Here is a 16,988-nt window from a genome sequence, read left to right on the forward strand (position 1 = left end):
TAGATTATTATTATGGACAAGATAGAAGACAAACAAATTAATATTTAAGTATAAGAAAATGAATTAAGGAAAACACGTTTTGGGTACGAAATTTTTTCAAATTTTGTCAATTTATTATAAAAAATTTCCTTCTTTGGAAATTACAAAAGAGGAAATAATTTACCTTTCATGTTTTCTTTTTCTTTTTAAATATCTGCCCTTCGAGTTTTTAAACTCTCAGTAAAGTTCCCTAAAGTAGATAATTTTTGTACGTGATCCCACTTCTGATTATCTGTTTTATTTTTTCTGTGAACTTTTGACAATCTTCTCCCATTTTTATTTTGTATGCAAAGATTTCTTGAAAAAGTCATTTAAATGTCGCACCTTGAAAACTAGTGCGGAACAATTTACGGAAACCAGTGCGATCCCACTTCTGAGAATCTAGTTTTGGGACTATCCCACTTCTGATTTTTTTTTTTGAGCAGTTTTATTTTAATAATTTTTATGTTTTTTAGTGTTGTGACGCATCAAAATTTCTAAAAAACTATTGAACCATGTTCCGGAAATTGTGTTTTATAAAACAAAATGACCTAATTACTATTGTGTTTATAAAAACAATTGATATTTTTCTCAATTTCACGTTGAAATAAACAATTTTAAACCTTTTTTTGTTGTTGTTAACAAAAAAAAAAAAAAAAAAAAAAAAAACAATGGTATTTTCTATGAAAAATAATAATTTAGCTTCTGTTAAAAAAAAACCACAAAACAGGCAGATGATGATGATGGTAGCAGATGCTAAAAAGAAAATAATATACAAACATGTCATCCCATGTGGGCTTCTCTGTTCTATATGTATTTCTCGTCTTCAACAAGCTGTAATATTTTGTTTCTACCCTCTTGCATGATAAACTCGTTAAAAAAAAAGTACCAACCCTCATTTTGGGATGTTCGGTTTTAAATTAAAATTTTAAACCATTTTCAAATAAGAAAAAAAAAAGGTTGAACATTGAACAAATTACCACAAAGAAATATAGGGTGGAATTTTGTTAAGCAAAAAAAAAAAAATTCTTATACGGAGTTTGGTTTATTGTGAAGTCCTTTGTAATGAATCATTAAAGAAATTCTAAAGGAATTAATGTTGCGATTTTATGGAGAATATACGGTTTGACAAAGGCGAAGAGAAATTTGAAGATTGTAATCATGTTTTTAAATTATATTTTTTTTTATACCGGTACTATAGATTGTTTAACAAGAAGAAACATATTTTTTTATGCTCATTCAAGTGACATGGATGCAATGTTGAGCGAGAATAAAAAATATCAAATTCATGATGTCATGGGATATTTTTGACAATTGGTTTTGAGATCATAAATCCTCTTATTCATTCCTTTAGGGATTATTTTGTATACTTTAGAAAACCTGAAAAACCTGGGTATGGTTTTTTTACCGAAATATTTATGTATATGTTAAAGCCTAGTAGGTACGTAGATCGCGCTAAATTTTAGCTTCCATACAAATTATCGAAAAAAATTAGCCGAGCTAAAATGTATCCCATACAAATAATCGATAACTTGTATGGGAGCTTTAGCTCGGCTAAAATTTAGCTCGATCTGTGAACCAGCCTTTAGTTAAAATATTAGTGTTCAAACGTTGTTATTTTGGAGTTGTTTTTTTTACAATTTTCTTCCTTGATGTGAATTCAATTTATGATTTACATGATTGATAACTCGTCGAAAACAATTCTTTCAATTAAAAATCTTCGAAAACAATTCTTGGAACAACAATTCTTCGAATGAAAACTTCGAATGAAAATTCTTTGATATTTTTCAATTAAAATCGAATGAGCCTGCATAAATTGTAATAGTTAAACAAATATTTTCACATTCGTTTAAAAAAAAAAAACATTGATACTTAATTTTCTTGATAAATCAAACAAATGTCAAATGTTATTTTAAAAAACATTATTTGCAAAGAGTTTTGGTGATGTTGAACCGGTTGTACCGAAAATAGCGGAAAATATTGGACACAAAAAAAAAACTAGTCCTACACCTAACTTTAGTTTAAGGACAGTCAAATTGTTTTAATACAGTTTCATTGCGGCCAGTGTTGAAAAATACATTTTTTAAGTATAATTTTCAATACGTGTTCGGCCCCTTGTATATAGAAACTATAGTACTATCATGAAAGTGAATTTATTAGGTCCGCTTCCTTTAACTAGGGTGCGCTGCGGTAGCTTTTTTCCAAGTTTTGGAAAGTAGAATGAAGGAATAAAATACGTGTGTAAGAAAGAGAAAAATACTTTCATCGTTTTAAAAGGATAAAGAGAAAAAACCGAAATCATATGTTTGAAATTTGAATTTCGACTGCTTGGGAATAGGGAAGGAGAAATGTAAACAAAATATTTTTTGTTTACAACGCTTTGTTTATTTCTTGTTTCCTAGGTGATAGTAATTTGAGTATTTTTGAATCAAATAATTTATTTTTGCGAATTTGAATAGATTTTTGTTTTGGGACTTTTATTTGTTATATTCTAAGGCAATGTTGCAACATTTAACTTATCTTGTATTGCTTATTATTTTTAGGTATAGTTTTTACTTTATAGTTCAAATTGATAATATAAAAACAAGTTTTACATTGCATCATTTTGAATTATAAAGTAAATAAAGTTAAAAACTAAATAATAAAGGGGAGCGTCATCGAGGCACATAAAATTCAAAGGAAGGTTATTAGTTTTGGACATAACAAAATGCTAAATATTTTTTAAAGTTTTATGATTTTTGTCAAGTTTGTATTAATTAATAAAAACCTGAAACATTGAACAAAAATCTTAAAATAAAAAAAAAGTTCAAAACTACAGTAAAACCCGGATAAGTACCTCTCCTTAAATGCCCCATTTAGATAAGCACTAAAGCGGGTAAGGTACTTACAAGAACCCGCTTAAGTGCTCATAGGCACTTATCTCTATAATTATTTAATAATTAAAAAAAACATGTTTGATTACTAAAAACATAATCTTCACGAAACAAAATTACTTTGAAAGTTTAAAATAGCTAACTAGTTAATTTCTACCTTTAGTAAAATTTTTGAATTTTAAAGCGGTTTAGAAAACGAAGTTTTTCTTGCAGTTCAAACTTGTTTCAAATGTGTACATAAAAGAATTTTTTGCAAGTAAATTCAATTCTAAGTATTTGAAAAGCCAGGCAATTAAGCGGGGAAGGCAGTTAAGCGAAAGGTACTTAAAAGATTAATTTTATATGAAAAAATCCTTAAAATTTTGGTTCTTAAAAAACAAAGGCACTTATGCGGGTTAGGCACTTAAGCGAGAGGCACTTATCCGGGTTTAACTGTACATTGTATGTGTACAATGTACATACATATTTTTAATTAAAAAAATCTACTTCTCTAGAATAATCAGTTGTAGAGCGCCCTGTAATAAGAAAGCAAAAGCTTTTGTTTTTCAGTATTAAAGTACATAATAATATAGCATTACTCGCTTTATTATTTCATTAATGAATAAATTAGAGTTAAGTTAAATGTTGCAATATTGCGTAAGAAAATATCAAACAAAAATTCAAAAACAAAAATGTATTCAAGTTTTCAAAACAAAATATTCTATTCGACAGCAATCACCTAGGCAACAAGAAAAAAATATTTCAAAAAGAAGAATTCAAACAAAAAAAAAACATTTCCAAAGAAGAATACAATTTTAAATTTTATTTCAAACGTGATTGCCACATTAGTCAAATTGAACTAAAATATTTAAGCAGATTATTATAAACGCGAAATACATACACTTAAATACAATCATCTCTTGCCAAATTCACTGCAATTATTGACCAATTTTTTCGAGACCATGTTTGAAATTTAATGTTTCATTACTTTCTAACAAGTTAAAATTGCTTCTCACTTATTAAAGAGAGAAGATTCAAACAAAATATTCTACAGAATTTACGTTTTGTTATTTTCGCTGTCAAAAAAATGAATCTAAATGAAATTCAAAAATATTAAATGTTTCTGGACATCATTATTTTGATGGAATTCTATAACTATTTATAATAAGACTTTTTATATTTGTCTTGTTTAAAAAAAAAAGTAGGTATTTACTATGTATTTATTTCCAAATTTTTTAATTTATTTGAAAACAAAAAATTTTTACTTATGGGCAACCGTGGTTGTACGTTTTAGTTTTTTTTTTCAATTTTTAATAAACAACTTCCATTTCTACTTATGCATCTTTCTATCTCCCTCTATCTACAAAGCTAAATATGTAGTCACTTTCCCCCGAATTGAAATTTGAAATAATATTCCAATATCTTAAATAATATTCCAATATTTTGACGACTCCTTCATTATCTGATTATTCTTAGTCCCCACTCCTGCCAAAATCATTCCATGAATAGGTCCGCTCTCTTGAACCAGACGGCGCTTCAGTCGTTGGAACCCATGATAGTACTATAGTTTTTATATACAAGGTTCGGCCAAAAAATAACATAAATAAAATGCACGACTGGGGTCGCACGAACTTGCTCTTAGAGTTAAAGTTGCTTAAATTTTTAAGACTTTTTATATAGAAATTTGGAAAAAAAATAAAATTCGTTTAAAAAAAAAAATAAAATAAAAAAAAAATAAAAAAAAATTTTTCAAAATCGTTAGAGCCGTTTTTAAAAAACTAATTTTTTATAAATAATTTTTTGGAAAAAAAGTTTAAAAATAAAATTGGTATGCCATTTTCTAGAAATCACTAATCAACATCTAAAAACAAAATTTCAAAAAAATTAAATGTCCCGTTTTCGAAAATTTGATTTTTCAAAAAAAAATTTTCAAAATTATTTTTGGCTTATATTAAAATTATATAAATGCTTCTTCACAAAAAGTTTCGTTGAAATCGAATAAGCACTTTCGGAGATAATCGGATTAAAAAAAAACGGTTCTATGGCAGGTACCGTTAATAATGATTTTCAAAAAAATTTTTTTTATTAGAAGATAGACCTTAACTTTAAACTAACACTTGAATTTTTAAACAAAATCGTTAGAGCCGTTTTTGAGATATTTCAATTTTATTAAAATCGGTATATGACAAGTACCGTTATTTTTAGTCCAAAAAAATTAATTCCAAAAATCCCTCTGGAGAGTCGCCAAATAACGCTGCATACCAGGTTTGACATCAATCGGTCCATCCGTTTAGGCTCTAGTTCCTTATACAGACAGACTGACAGACAGACTGACAGACAGACTGACAGACAGACAGACAGACAGACAGACGGACTTCCGGGACCCACTTTTTTGGCATTGTCTACCATCGTAATGTCATGGAAAAATGTTATCTCAACTTTTTTTTTTGTACAAATGCATAACTTGATATATAGTACCTATATTGCAAGTAAAAAAGCTGTTAAAATCAAGAAAAAGCTTCAAACTTTTTAAAAAAATTAAGGGTTCTTAATTTCTAATTCATTTTTTTGTAGAAAAAAATGTTTGTTTTTTTTTTTCTTAAAAAACTTGATTTTTCTTCAGAAATTTAATTTTACTTCAAAAATTGAATTTTTCTTTAAAAATTTTATTTCTACAAAAATTTAATTTTTCTACTAAAATTTAATTTTTCTTCAAAATTTCGATACATTGTATGTATCTTCAAAAAAAATTTTTTTTTTAATGTCTCCCGTTATTAGCAAAATGTGAAGATCAACGGTAAATGTCATACATTAAAAAAAATGTAAATTTTCCTTCTTTTTTCAAATCGAGGTCATCCACCAACTGGCTTTTTTTTCATAACAATCTACCATCTTGGTCTTGGTGCATAATTATATTCGCGTGTACCTTCCTCTTAAAAAAAAAAAAAACAAGAACTTGTCCCTTCAATAACTGCAGATTTTTCAAACTTGATCGAACCAAAAAAAAAAAATTGACATTGCCAAAAACTTACGAATAACGATGTTATCATTAAATTCAGAAAAAAAAAAAAATAAATAAATAAACGAATTCAGAATACTTAAACAGAAAGGTATTAACAAACAAGTAACGCGGCACAAATAACTGACTTGAATTGTTGCAGTAAAAGAAAATACAAAAATATTCCACAAGGAACAACTGAACCTTTCCATAATTTAATTTAAAAAGAAATTCAATTCTTTCTCTGCCAAATTCATCACAGTAAGAGGACCAAACCAAAAACCAAAAAAAAAAAAAAAAAGAAGTGAAGAAAATGATGAAACAGGGTGTTTCATTTACAGATGGTTCGATTTTGGAAACAAATTGCCTTAGGTTTTTAAGTTAACTTTTTAGCAAAATTTCAAAAACAATATTTCTAAAATCTATGTCACAAGAAATAAAATAAAATCAAGCAGAATTCCCCTCAATTTGTTTCAAAAAAATTTGTTCGAAACCCAAATTTTGAATGATCCACCCTGTAATTAAAATTTAAATCGCTTAAAACCCTATGTTGGTTGTTCTTAAAAAAAAAAAAAAAAAAAACAAAAAGAAACAAAATTCAAAATACTGCTCCCAAATGTATAGTCTATTTAATAGACCCGAGCTCCAGAGCAAAAATAGAACAAATTCGTTCAAGACTTTTTATTGGCGATTATGGTTCCTTGGCATACAAGAATACTCCAGCCAAAAGTGCTACTAAATCCATTGGTGCATTTCTGAGAAAACGGCAACACTGGTCGGTTTTCAGTTTTTTTGATTTAACTCGAAAACCAAGCCTGACTTTGAAATTGTTCAAAGACACTTTTCATAGCAAATTAAATTTTCTGTCAAGTTAAGATGGTTAAAAAATTTTAAAAATTATTTTTGACTAAAATTCTAACCTAAAATCAAAGAAAAAAAAGTTAAAAAATTGACAATTTTATTTTTTTTTACTAAATCAAGGGGCATTTTGTGTCTGTAGCCGGGACGTCCAAACTTTGTACTAATGAAATAAAGTAGAGGTAAAATCCTTTGATAATACGTAATTTTTAATTTTTTTTGTCAAGAAACAACTTAAATGTACCTATTCAAAAACTAGCACTTTTTCTAAATTTTTGACTTTTTTAGTGAAAAGCAAGTTTTTAAAACTCGATAAAATCCTATTAATTGGTAACTTTTAGACTTTTAAAGTAAACATACTTCGAGGGATTGATTTAATATAAACTAAATATGACAAACAAAAAAATTTATTTGCATCCTTATGGCCTTTTGTGCAATTTTGTGTATGTGCATTTTTATAAATTCGGGTCGAATGGATGGACGGAGAGCCATTAGCTTTGGTCTATTGCATAGAAGAACATTTAATACCAACTCTTTTACTGTTTTCAATGGCCTGAAAAACAATTCTTGTAAAATCCGCGACCAACGAAAAGTTTCTCTTGAAAAACGAAAAAAATACTGTAATGAGTTTGAAACAAAATAGCTCAGGCAAATTAGTAAATCAAATTGCACTTTTCGCGGGACAAATTTTTTTCATGGAACGTGTTTAGGTGAATGTCCTTATCGTAAAAGTGAATTTTTTGGGATGATAAGATATCGGGAACAGCCGCCATCTTGGAAAAGAGGTTGGTGCCGTTTTTATTTTATAACTCCATTTTTACTCATTTAAACCAAAAATGTCCGAGGATAGACTTATTCACAATTAAATTATCTAAAAAATGATATACAAATGAATTCCGTGAGTTAGTTAAATTCAATTTTATAGTCGGTCAAAGTCCAAATTCTTCTCGCAAGGTTAAGACAATATGATATTTTTTCAAATATCTGAAGAACTTTTGATTTGTTTGGGATTTTCTTCAAGAATGAATTATAGCACTTTTGATTATCTATAAAATGAGCCCTTTATCTAAACTGTAACCAACATAATGTATAAGCCATCTAACGTCGAAGTTCACATTCTACTAGTCAAAAGTGAGAAAATAACAAGTTTTCTTCTATTAGACCGAGCAAATTTTTGAAGTGGAGGTATAACCAAAATATAAGTAAACAGTTTTTTAACTATATTCGTCTAAATATTGAATTCAAAGTTTGAAATCTTTAATGTTAACCTTTATATGGTTTTCGAGGTTTTAAATGAAGTGAATTTTCCAATTAACGTGAATAAGCTAAAGTGACACTATTTAAGATTCTAAATATAAGAACTGATGCCCTGTCATTTTTCCAAAACATGAACACCTCAATCTCAGCATTACGATAAGTATAACTCAAGATATGAGGTGTGTAAGCCGTTACCTTTTCGAGACTATTGTGTTTAATTTTTGATTGTTTATTTGAACTATTGAAATCCCAAATAAGTTCAGTTAAAAAATCGTATATCATGACCTCGACGTTTGGTTGCTTCTACAATGTGATGGTTACAAAAACAATAAAGGGTTCATTTCATAGATAATTAAAAGTGCTATAATTCATTCTTGAAGAAAATCCCAAACAAATCAAAAGTTCTTCAGATATTTGAAAAAATGTCATATTGTCTTAACCGAGCGAGAAGAACCCGGACTTTGACCGACTATAAAATTGAATTTAACTAACTCACGGAATTCATTTGTATATCATTTTTTAGATAATTTAATTGATAATAAGTTTATCCTCGGACATTTTTGGTTTAAATGAGTAAAAATGGAGTTATAAAATAAAAACGGCACCGACCTCTTTTCCAAGATGGCGGCTGTTCCCGATATCTTATCATCCCAAAAAATTCATTCAGGACATTCACCTAAACACGTTCCATGAAAAAAATTTGTCCCGCGAAAAGTGCAATTTGATTTACTAATTTGCCTGAGCTATTTTGTTTCAAACTCATTACAGTATTTTTTTCGTTTTTCAAGAGAAACTTTTCGTTGGTCGCGGATTTTACAAGAATTGTTTTTCAGGCCATTGAAAACAGTAAAAGAGTTGGTATTAAATGTTCTTCTATGCAATAGACCAAAGCTAATGGCTCTCCGTCCATCCATTCGACCCGAATTTATAAAAATGCACATACACAAAATTGCACAAAAGGCCATAAGGATGCAAATAAATTTTTTTGTTTGTCATATTTAGTTTATATTAAATCAATCCCTCGAAGTATGTTTACTTTAAAAGTCTAAAAGTTACCAATTAATAGGATTTTATCGAGTTTTAAAAACTTGCTTTTCACTAAAAAAGTCAAAAATTTAGAAAAAGTGCTAGTTTTTGAATAGGTACATTTAAGTTGTTTCTTGACAAAAAAAATTAAAAATTGCATATTATCAAAGGATTTTACCTCTACTTTATTTCATTAGTACAAAGTTTGGACGTCTCGGCTACATACACAAAATGCCCCTTGATTTAGTAAAAAAAAATAAAATTGTCAATTTTTTAACTTTTTTTTCTTTGATTTTAGGTTAGAATTTTAGTCAAAAATAATTTTTAAAATTTTTTAACCATCTTAACTTGACAGAAAATTTAATTTGCTATGAAAAGTGTCTTTGAACAATTTCAAAGTCAGGCTTGGTTTTCGAGTTAAATCAAAAAAACTGAAAACCGACCAGTGTTGCCGTTTTCTCAGAAATGCACCAATGGATTTAGTAGCACTTTTGGCTGGAGTATTCTTGTATGCCAAGGAATCATAATCAGCAATAAAAACTCTTGAACGAATTTGTTCCATCCAAAAGGGTCTATTCAATAGACTAGTAGAAAGAAGTAGGTAAATGTTGCTGGCTAACTAGCTTAGTCTTATATTTTTTTTTTTTTAAATAAACGAGAAGGCACAACTGCATGTTGTTTTCGTTAGTTGGCTTTCTATGTCGCAACAACCTCATCTCTCCAATCTATCTACTCTGTGTATAGTCTCTTTACCTTCTTGCTTTATACCTCCTCCCCTCACTATTTCTATAAACGACAAGACTGATTCACAACGACTATCCTCATCATCGTCATGAGCGACTAACATTGTTTGTTGCCGGTTTTGGAGGCATGGATGACTCATTTGGAAAATCTGTCCAAATCGATAAATCCAACTTGGGTATTCACTATGAGTCGTATATTCGACGTCGTCGTCGTCATCGTTGTATAGAGCTCGTAAGGTATATAGTTTGTGTCGTGGTTATAGTTGTTGTTTGTTTGGTTGGCTTGGCTGACTGACTGGGTTGGTTGGAAGCAAAAGTATTTATGTGCATGCAAAACAAAGTACTAGTAGAGTGGATGGCAATGTGGTTGCACCATGGCACCAATGCAATGCGGGCTTCAAAGGATGGTAAACGATAGCAAAAAAAAAAAAAAACTAACAACAACAAACTATAAAACATCGATAACGACGACGACCTGACTAGGAGCAGCATAGTTAACCATCGTCGACGTTTTCGTTTCGTTTTTGTCCGTTGTCGTCTTTCCCCTAGCCTCGTCTCGTTTCATGTGTGTTCATTTTATTTGGTGCGCTCTGGATGCGGGCGCTTATTTTAAAATTGTTAGTTAGTTTTGGATTAAATGCAGCTGAGGCATTAAGTAAGCCTAAACTCTCTCATGCAATCCGGTTCATATGCTTTGCTTTGCTAGTCGTTAGCTGTGTGTGGGTGTTGGGATATTATAGTTTCACAACTTAAATACGAAACACCCACTCCAATTTATAGTGTGACCAGTTAAAGTTGTTTAAATTTATTTTTAAAAAAATTAGTTTATACACAATTTTATTAGTCTTTTCAAAACAAATGGTTTTTGAGAAAAAAAATTCATTTTTTATAATTATATTTTTGTTCAAAAATATAATTTTTGCTTCAAAAAATTATTTTTTGTTAAAAAAAAAGATTTTTGTTGACAAATATGTAGATTTTTTTTTTCAAAATTAGATTTTTATTCAAAATGTTGATTTTTCTAAAAATATTGTTTCCAAAAATTAGATTTTTAATGAAAAACTAGATTTCTGTTAAAAAATTGTAATAAAAAATTTTTGTTCAAAAAAAGTTATTGAGGTGTGTTGTTAAAAAATAATATTTTTGTTCAAATTTGGTTTTTATTCAAAAATTTGATTTCCTTACGAAAATTGATCGTTTCTCAAAAAATTGATTTTTGTTCAGAAAAATATTTTTGTTAAAAAAAAAACATAACAAGTTCAAAAATTTAATTTGTATTTTGCTAAAAAAAAATGATTTTGTTTCAAAAAATTGAGTTCTGTCCAAAACAATAATTTTGTTATAAAAATTGATTTTGCTTCAAAAATATGATTTTTGTTCCGGAAAATTATTTTTGTTCAGAAAATTGATATCAAAAAGTTGTTCTGTTCAAAAATTTGATTTTTGTTAAAAAAAATTGATGTTTGCACAGAAATGATTTTTGTTCAAACATTAGATGCAAATTTTGATTCAAAAATTGATTTCTGTTCAAAAATTATTTTTGTTTTTTCCCAAAAAATTAAATTTTTTCAAAAATTTAATTTTTCATCAAAATTTTCATTTTTGATACAAACTTTTTATTTTTCATCAAAATTTTCATTTGTGATACAAATTTTTTGTTTTTCATCAAAATTTTCATTCTTCATCAAAATTTTCATTGTTCTTCAAAAATTTAATTTTTCTTCAAAGAATTCATTTTTCTTCAAAGAATACATTTTTCTTCAAAGAATTCATTTTTCTTCAAAAAAAAAAAAAAACAATTTTTGTTGAAAAAAATCATTTTTCTTAAAAAAAAATCATTTTTCTTCAAAAAAAATCATTTTTCTTCAATAAATTAATTTTTCTTCACAAAATTCATTTCTCTTCAAAAATTTAATTTTTTTTTTCAAAAATTTAATTTTTTTTTTCAAAAATTTAATTTTTTTTTTCAAAAATTTAATTTTTTTTTTCAAAAATTCAATTTTTCTTTCAAAAATTTAATTTTTTTTTTCAAAAATTTAATTTGTTTTTTTTCAAAAATTTCATTTTTCTTTAAAAATTTCATTTTTCTTCAAAAATTTCATTTTTCTTCAAAAATTTCATTTTTCTTCAAAAATTTCATTTTTCTTCAAAAATTTCATTTTCCTTCAAAAATTTCATTTTTCTTCAAAAATTTCTTTTTTCTTCAAAAAATTGATTTATCTCAAATATTTGATAAAACTGAATTTTTACTGAATATTACATTTTGTATTGAAAATCGATTATGTATTTTTGTCAACGAAAATTTGATTTTTTAACGAAAATTGATTTCTCTATCGAAAAAGATTTAAATTTATTTCGATTTTATATTGAATATTAGATTTTCTATCTAACGAAAACTACATTTTCTATCGAAAATTACATTTTCTATCGAAAATTACATTTTCTATCGAAAATTACATTTTCTATCGAAAATTACATTTTCTATCGAAAATTACGTTTTCTATCGAAAATTACATTTTCTATCGCAAATTACATTTTCTATCGAAAATTACATTTTCTATCGAAAATTACATTTTCTATCGAAAATTACATTTTCTATCGAAAATTACATTTTCTATCGAAAATTACATTTTCTATCGAAAATTACATTTTCTATCGAAAATTACATTTTCTATCGAAAATTACATTTTCTATCGAAAATTACATTTTCTATCGAAAATTACATTTTCTATCGAAAATTAGAATTTATCAATTTTTAACGAAACTAAGATTTGTTTAAGGAAATTTAGATTACTTATCGAAAACTAGATTTTATATCGAAAATTAAATTTTATCGTTTTTTAACGAAAATAAATTTTTAACTATTTCTTTTTTCTTAATTTTATATCGAAAATTTGTTATTTTATCGAAAATGTCAATTTATGCTAAAAATTCGATTTTTATAAAAAAAAATGTTTTCCTTGCTTTTGGATGGAATCGAAAATTTAATTTTTTACCTCAAAATTTGAATAAAAAAAATGGTAATTTGGTCACCATCCTTTAATTTAGCTAAGATCCTTTTCAAAGTCCATTTCTCCAAGGAGTTCATGTTGATTATGGGTGTTGTGGTAGTGAGTGGTGGTGTTGGTGTGCAAAGAAAGTTCACCCAAAAGATTGTAAGAGAATTTTCACCACACTTTTTGCTAAATTGCATGTTTCCACGCAAAAATGCGCCATCTGCGTCAAATTTATCGATTTTTCTCATTCATTGGTTTGACTGACTGGCGCGCGCTCTGAAAATGTTCGTTTCAATTTTCCGCCAAATGAATTAGCAACAGTTGTGTGTTGGCGGGGAGAAACTTTATTTCACTCTTTCGTTTTTTTTTTTGTGTGTATTTCTTTTATTTTTTTTTTATTTAAATATTGATTAGGTTTCGCGCGCAAGTTGCTATAAAACATAACCATTTTACCCCTTCTTATATGTTTTAATTTTTTTTACGTATACAATTTCGCAAAAAATATAAAAAAGAAAAAAAAATTCCAGTCAACGTGACGCCAAATCATATCCCCTAGGAAATGTTTGACAATGATGAACCCAACCATTAGGATAACGTGGCAAACGCCATGTGTTCTCTTCGAATACAAAAGGCCCATAATAAAATACAACAAAAAGAAGAAAAAAAAAATGGCTTTATGCGGAGGCGGAACTTACGCTTTGTCATTCATGTTTCTTTCTTTTCAATTTGACTTACTTGTTGCGAAAGTTGTTTGTGTTTTTTGTGTGTCGGTCGTCCGATAGAGGGAGATTGGTAGTTATTATGTGTAGGTGGTGACGATGATTATTATGGATGTACTCTGAGGTAGAGTAGAAGAGTGTCCTGGTGAGTTTGAATGCGGATGATGACAACATTCCTGTTGAGTTTGTTGATGAATGTAGTAGGTACTAGCAAAAAAAAAGTTTATTTTTATATATATATTTTTTCTTCTTCTATAAAACCTCTATAAGCATGTATCAACTTATTAACTTATTTTTTTTTCTTTTTTTCTAATTCTAGGTAATGACTCGTAATTTTTATATTTTATGGAATAAAATGGGAATGACGTATTTCATGGGTAAGCATTATTGACAGTTTTTTTTATTTTTTTTGAATGGGAATACTTAAAGGGACTAACCTTTTTTTTTAACTTGTAGGTATTTCATTGAAAGGCTGTTATATAATTTGATATACATTTTGCTGAAAAGAAAAAAGAAAATATTGGCAAATGTCAGTTTTTAAATTGGTTGTTTATGGGACAATGAAAAGAAGGTTTTTGAAGTCACGTGTTGGTATAACAGCATGAGGCTAGAAAAAAAACCACAAGGTACAGCTGCTTTTGACAATATGGAAAGCAAATTCGAAGACATGTGTAGCTTTTTCGTAATGGGTAGTTTAATTTTTTATTAAAAGAAAATAAAACGCATATAGGAGAAATTATTTTTATTATTAAGGAAAAAAAACCGAAGAACATTTTTTTTGAATATTTTGAGGTTGTAATCAGTGGAAAATATTGATTATATACAAAAAATCAAATAAGAAAAGTTATTTTCGACTTAATGCAAAAATGCTTCTTTTTTTTAATGAAATTCAAAAATGAAAAATATGATACACTGATAAAGTTCGGGATGGATGTTTAAAAATAATTCGTAACGTTCCCAAAAAAATATTTTTATGAAAAAGGTTTCAAAACAACTGACATAAATTTTGTTTATTTTTTAAACTTGGTGAAAAAAATTCCATTTGATTCTACAGTGTCATTAAAATTATTTTGAGTGAAAAGAAAAAGAGAAAAGATGAAATTCAGAATAAGTTTCATAAAAACTTCGAAAAAATTATACATACACCAATTAATTATTATTATTGGCAAAAATATTTCATTTACAACAGAAACCAAGAATCTAAACTGTTTATACAAAATATTTAAGGTGAAAGGGTGTTTTTTTTTTTTTTGAAAATAAGGATGAGTCCTAAAAAATCCAAAATGGTACCCTTACAAACTTTATTACAGATGCTGTCCTTGCCATGGGAATAACGAATAAAATAAGTCAAAAAGTTTTTTTTTCACATGAAAGGGTGTTTTTTTTTTTAGGTATAGAGACAATGTGGGTTTATTACAAATTTAAGTTAGGTACTATAATGGTTCTTTATTGAAATCTAGCTATTATTTTACATTTGAGATTGGAAACAAGAATCTAAAGTGTCTATAAGAATATCATGGTTAAAAGGGTGTTTTTTTTTTTATTGGAAAATATATTGATGGGGTACTCTAATTAAATTTGGTAATAATTTTACATTTGAGATAGAAATCAAGAATGTACAAAGTTCAAAAAATATTTACCGGGTGAAAAGGAGTTTTTTTTTCAAGAGGGATTAAATTCTATAAATGAGTCTAAAAAAATGAGTGATGTATGAAGAACTTTAGTTTTAAACGTTCAATTTATAATCGGAACCAAAAATAAAATGAACCTTTGAGTGAAAGGGTGTTTTTTTTTGTGAAAGAAATATAAGTAATTTTTGGCAAAAATCAGCATATTGCATTTCAAAAACCTATGGAGGCCAATAATTATTTTGGATGAAATGGTGTTCTTAGCGACTCATCGACTTTGTTTGGACTAATTACTTAATTTACTCCCTTCTAAAAAAAACACCCTTTCAATCTACAGTATTTGATGAGAATTTACTTGTTCTATTTCAAAATGCTATTTCTTTGCTTTTCAAAAATCATGTGATATTCATGCCTCTGGTATCGTTGGTATTTTTTTATATTTGTAATTCTTGAACGTTAGTTTTTAAAATTTCAATAACTCAAAATAAACAAATTACTAGACAGAGAAATTAAAACACTTTAAAAAAATGTCAAAACAACTTTTTATTATTAAAAAAAAAACCGATAAATTTCAATTCATTAAACTGCATAACTTTCGATGCCAAAATATTGATGGAACCAACTAAAATGTCATTCTTCAATTTTTATTGGCTACACAAAAATAAAAAAAAAAAAATAAAAATCAGTTAATTGTCCCCAATACATCACACACTCGTCTGTCAAAATGTTTATTTTATTTATTTATTTGTTTTTTTTTTTTTTTTGTACAATTTTCAAAGTTGTTTTTGTTTTTTTTTTCTTGTGTGTTTGTTTAATTGCCATGTCTGAGAGTGTACATATACAAAAGATTGCAATTGACATAAATTACAAAATAAAAATCACTCATGTACACACTTCAACTCATCTTTCGTCGTCGATGTCGTCGTGGCCGCACAAAAAATCATTGAATTTGCCAGTTCTGTATTTTTGAATTATGAAATCAAAAAAAAAAAAAATAATATATTCGATTGGATGAGTTTTGAGTTTGGTTTATTTGTATAATTTTACAAATAAACATTATGTGAACTAAGATAACATCAAAATTACGATTCCATGAATAGATAGTAAATTTTGTGCAATATGAGGAATCTTAAAAAAAAAATTCAATTTGGTTGAGTTTGAAAGAAAAAAAAAAACTGTCACAAATAGATTTAGTAAGGTGCTATTTGTAAACCACCTACAATAGAAAATCACAATAAAATTTGTGTTACCTATTTTTTGTTTCAAAACATCATTCAATAGTTAAAAAATTTGCAGACGCAGACATCCACAGACAAATTACCTACAACCAAAAATTATTGCGAAATGAAAAATACATTCAATTGAAAAAAAAATTCAAAGACGATTAAACAGTGGGCGACGATAATAAATCATAAATGTCTCGCGATAGCATTAAAGCCAGATCAGGCAGTTGGCTTTACCGCCGGCATTATATTATGAGTGTGGCGGCGACGACGGCCGGCATTGAGGTCACCATACTAATGCTAAAAGATGACCTCTGCTTATATAGAAAATATTTCATAAAAAAAACTAAAATGCGAATCATCTTTTGAGAGGAAACATTATATTTTTTTTTTTAATTTAAAATAAAGACAAATCGCTTTTCACATTCGATCAGTGATTGGTGAATAAAAAAAAAGTAACCTTCCGCTCCTCTGTTTGATTATTTATTTTATATTATTTTTTTTTCAATCGAATTAATGGAATTTGTATATTACGACGAGATGATGCTGATTTGTATTTTTTTAATTTTTTGTTTTGTCTGTGGGAAAAAACTTTCATTATTTAGTTGAATGTTTGTTGGGGAATTTTGTGTGTTTATTATAATTTAGATATGAAATGAGATGCAGCTGT

The 16,988-nt window shown here is 27.4% G+C and overlaps 1 protein-coding gene and 1 long non-coding RNA gene across 6 annotated transcripts in view; both read left to right on the forward strand.

The window, feature by feature from the left end:
• The window catches only part of LOC129910963 (homeodomain-interacting protein kinase 2), a 139,322-nt gene that overhangs the window by 70,847 nt on the left and 51,487 nt on the right, over window positions 1–16,988 (forward strand). The window lies entirely within an intron of this gene.
• LOC129910971 (uncharacterized) lies at window positions 5,637–6,182 on the forward strand. Its single transcript, XR_008771565.1, has 2 exons — window positions 5,637–5,980; window positions 6,032–6,182. It is a non-coding gene; the product is annotated as an uncharacterized LOC129910971 (long non-coding RNA).

This window comes from Episyrphus balteatus, chromosome 2, assembly GCF_945859705.1.
Source record: "Episyrphus balteatus chromosome 2, idEpiBalt1.1, whole genome shotgun sequence".
NCBI classification, from domain to species: Eukaryota; Metazoa; Arthropoda; class Insecta; order Diptera; family Syrphidae; genus Episyrphus; species Episyrphus balteatus.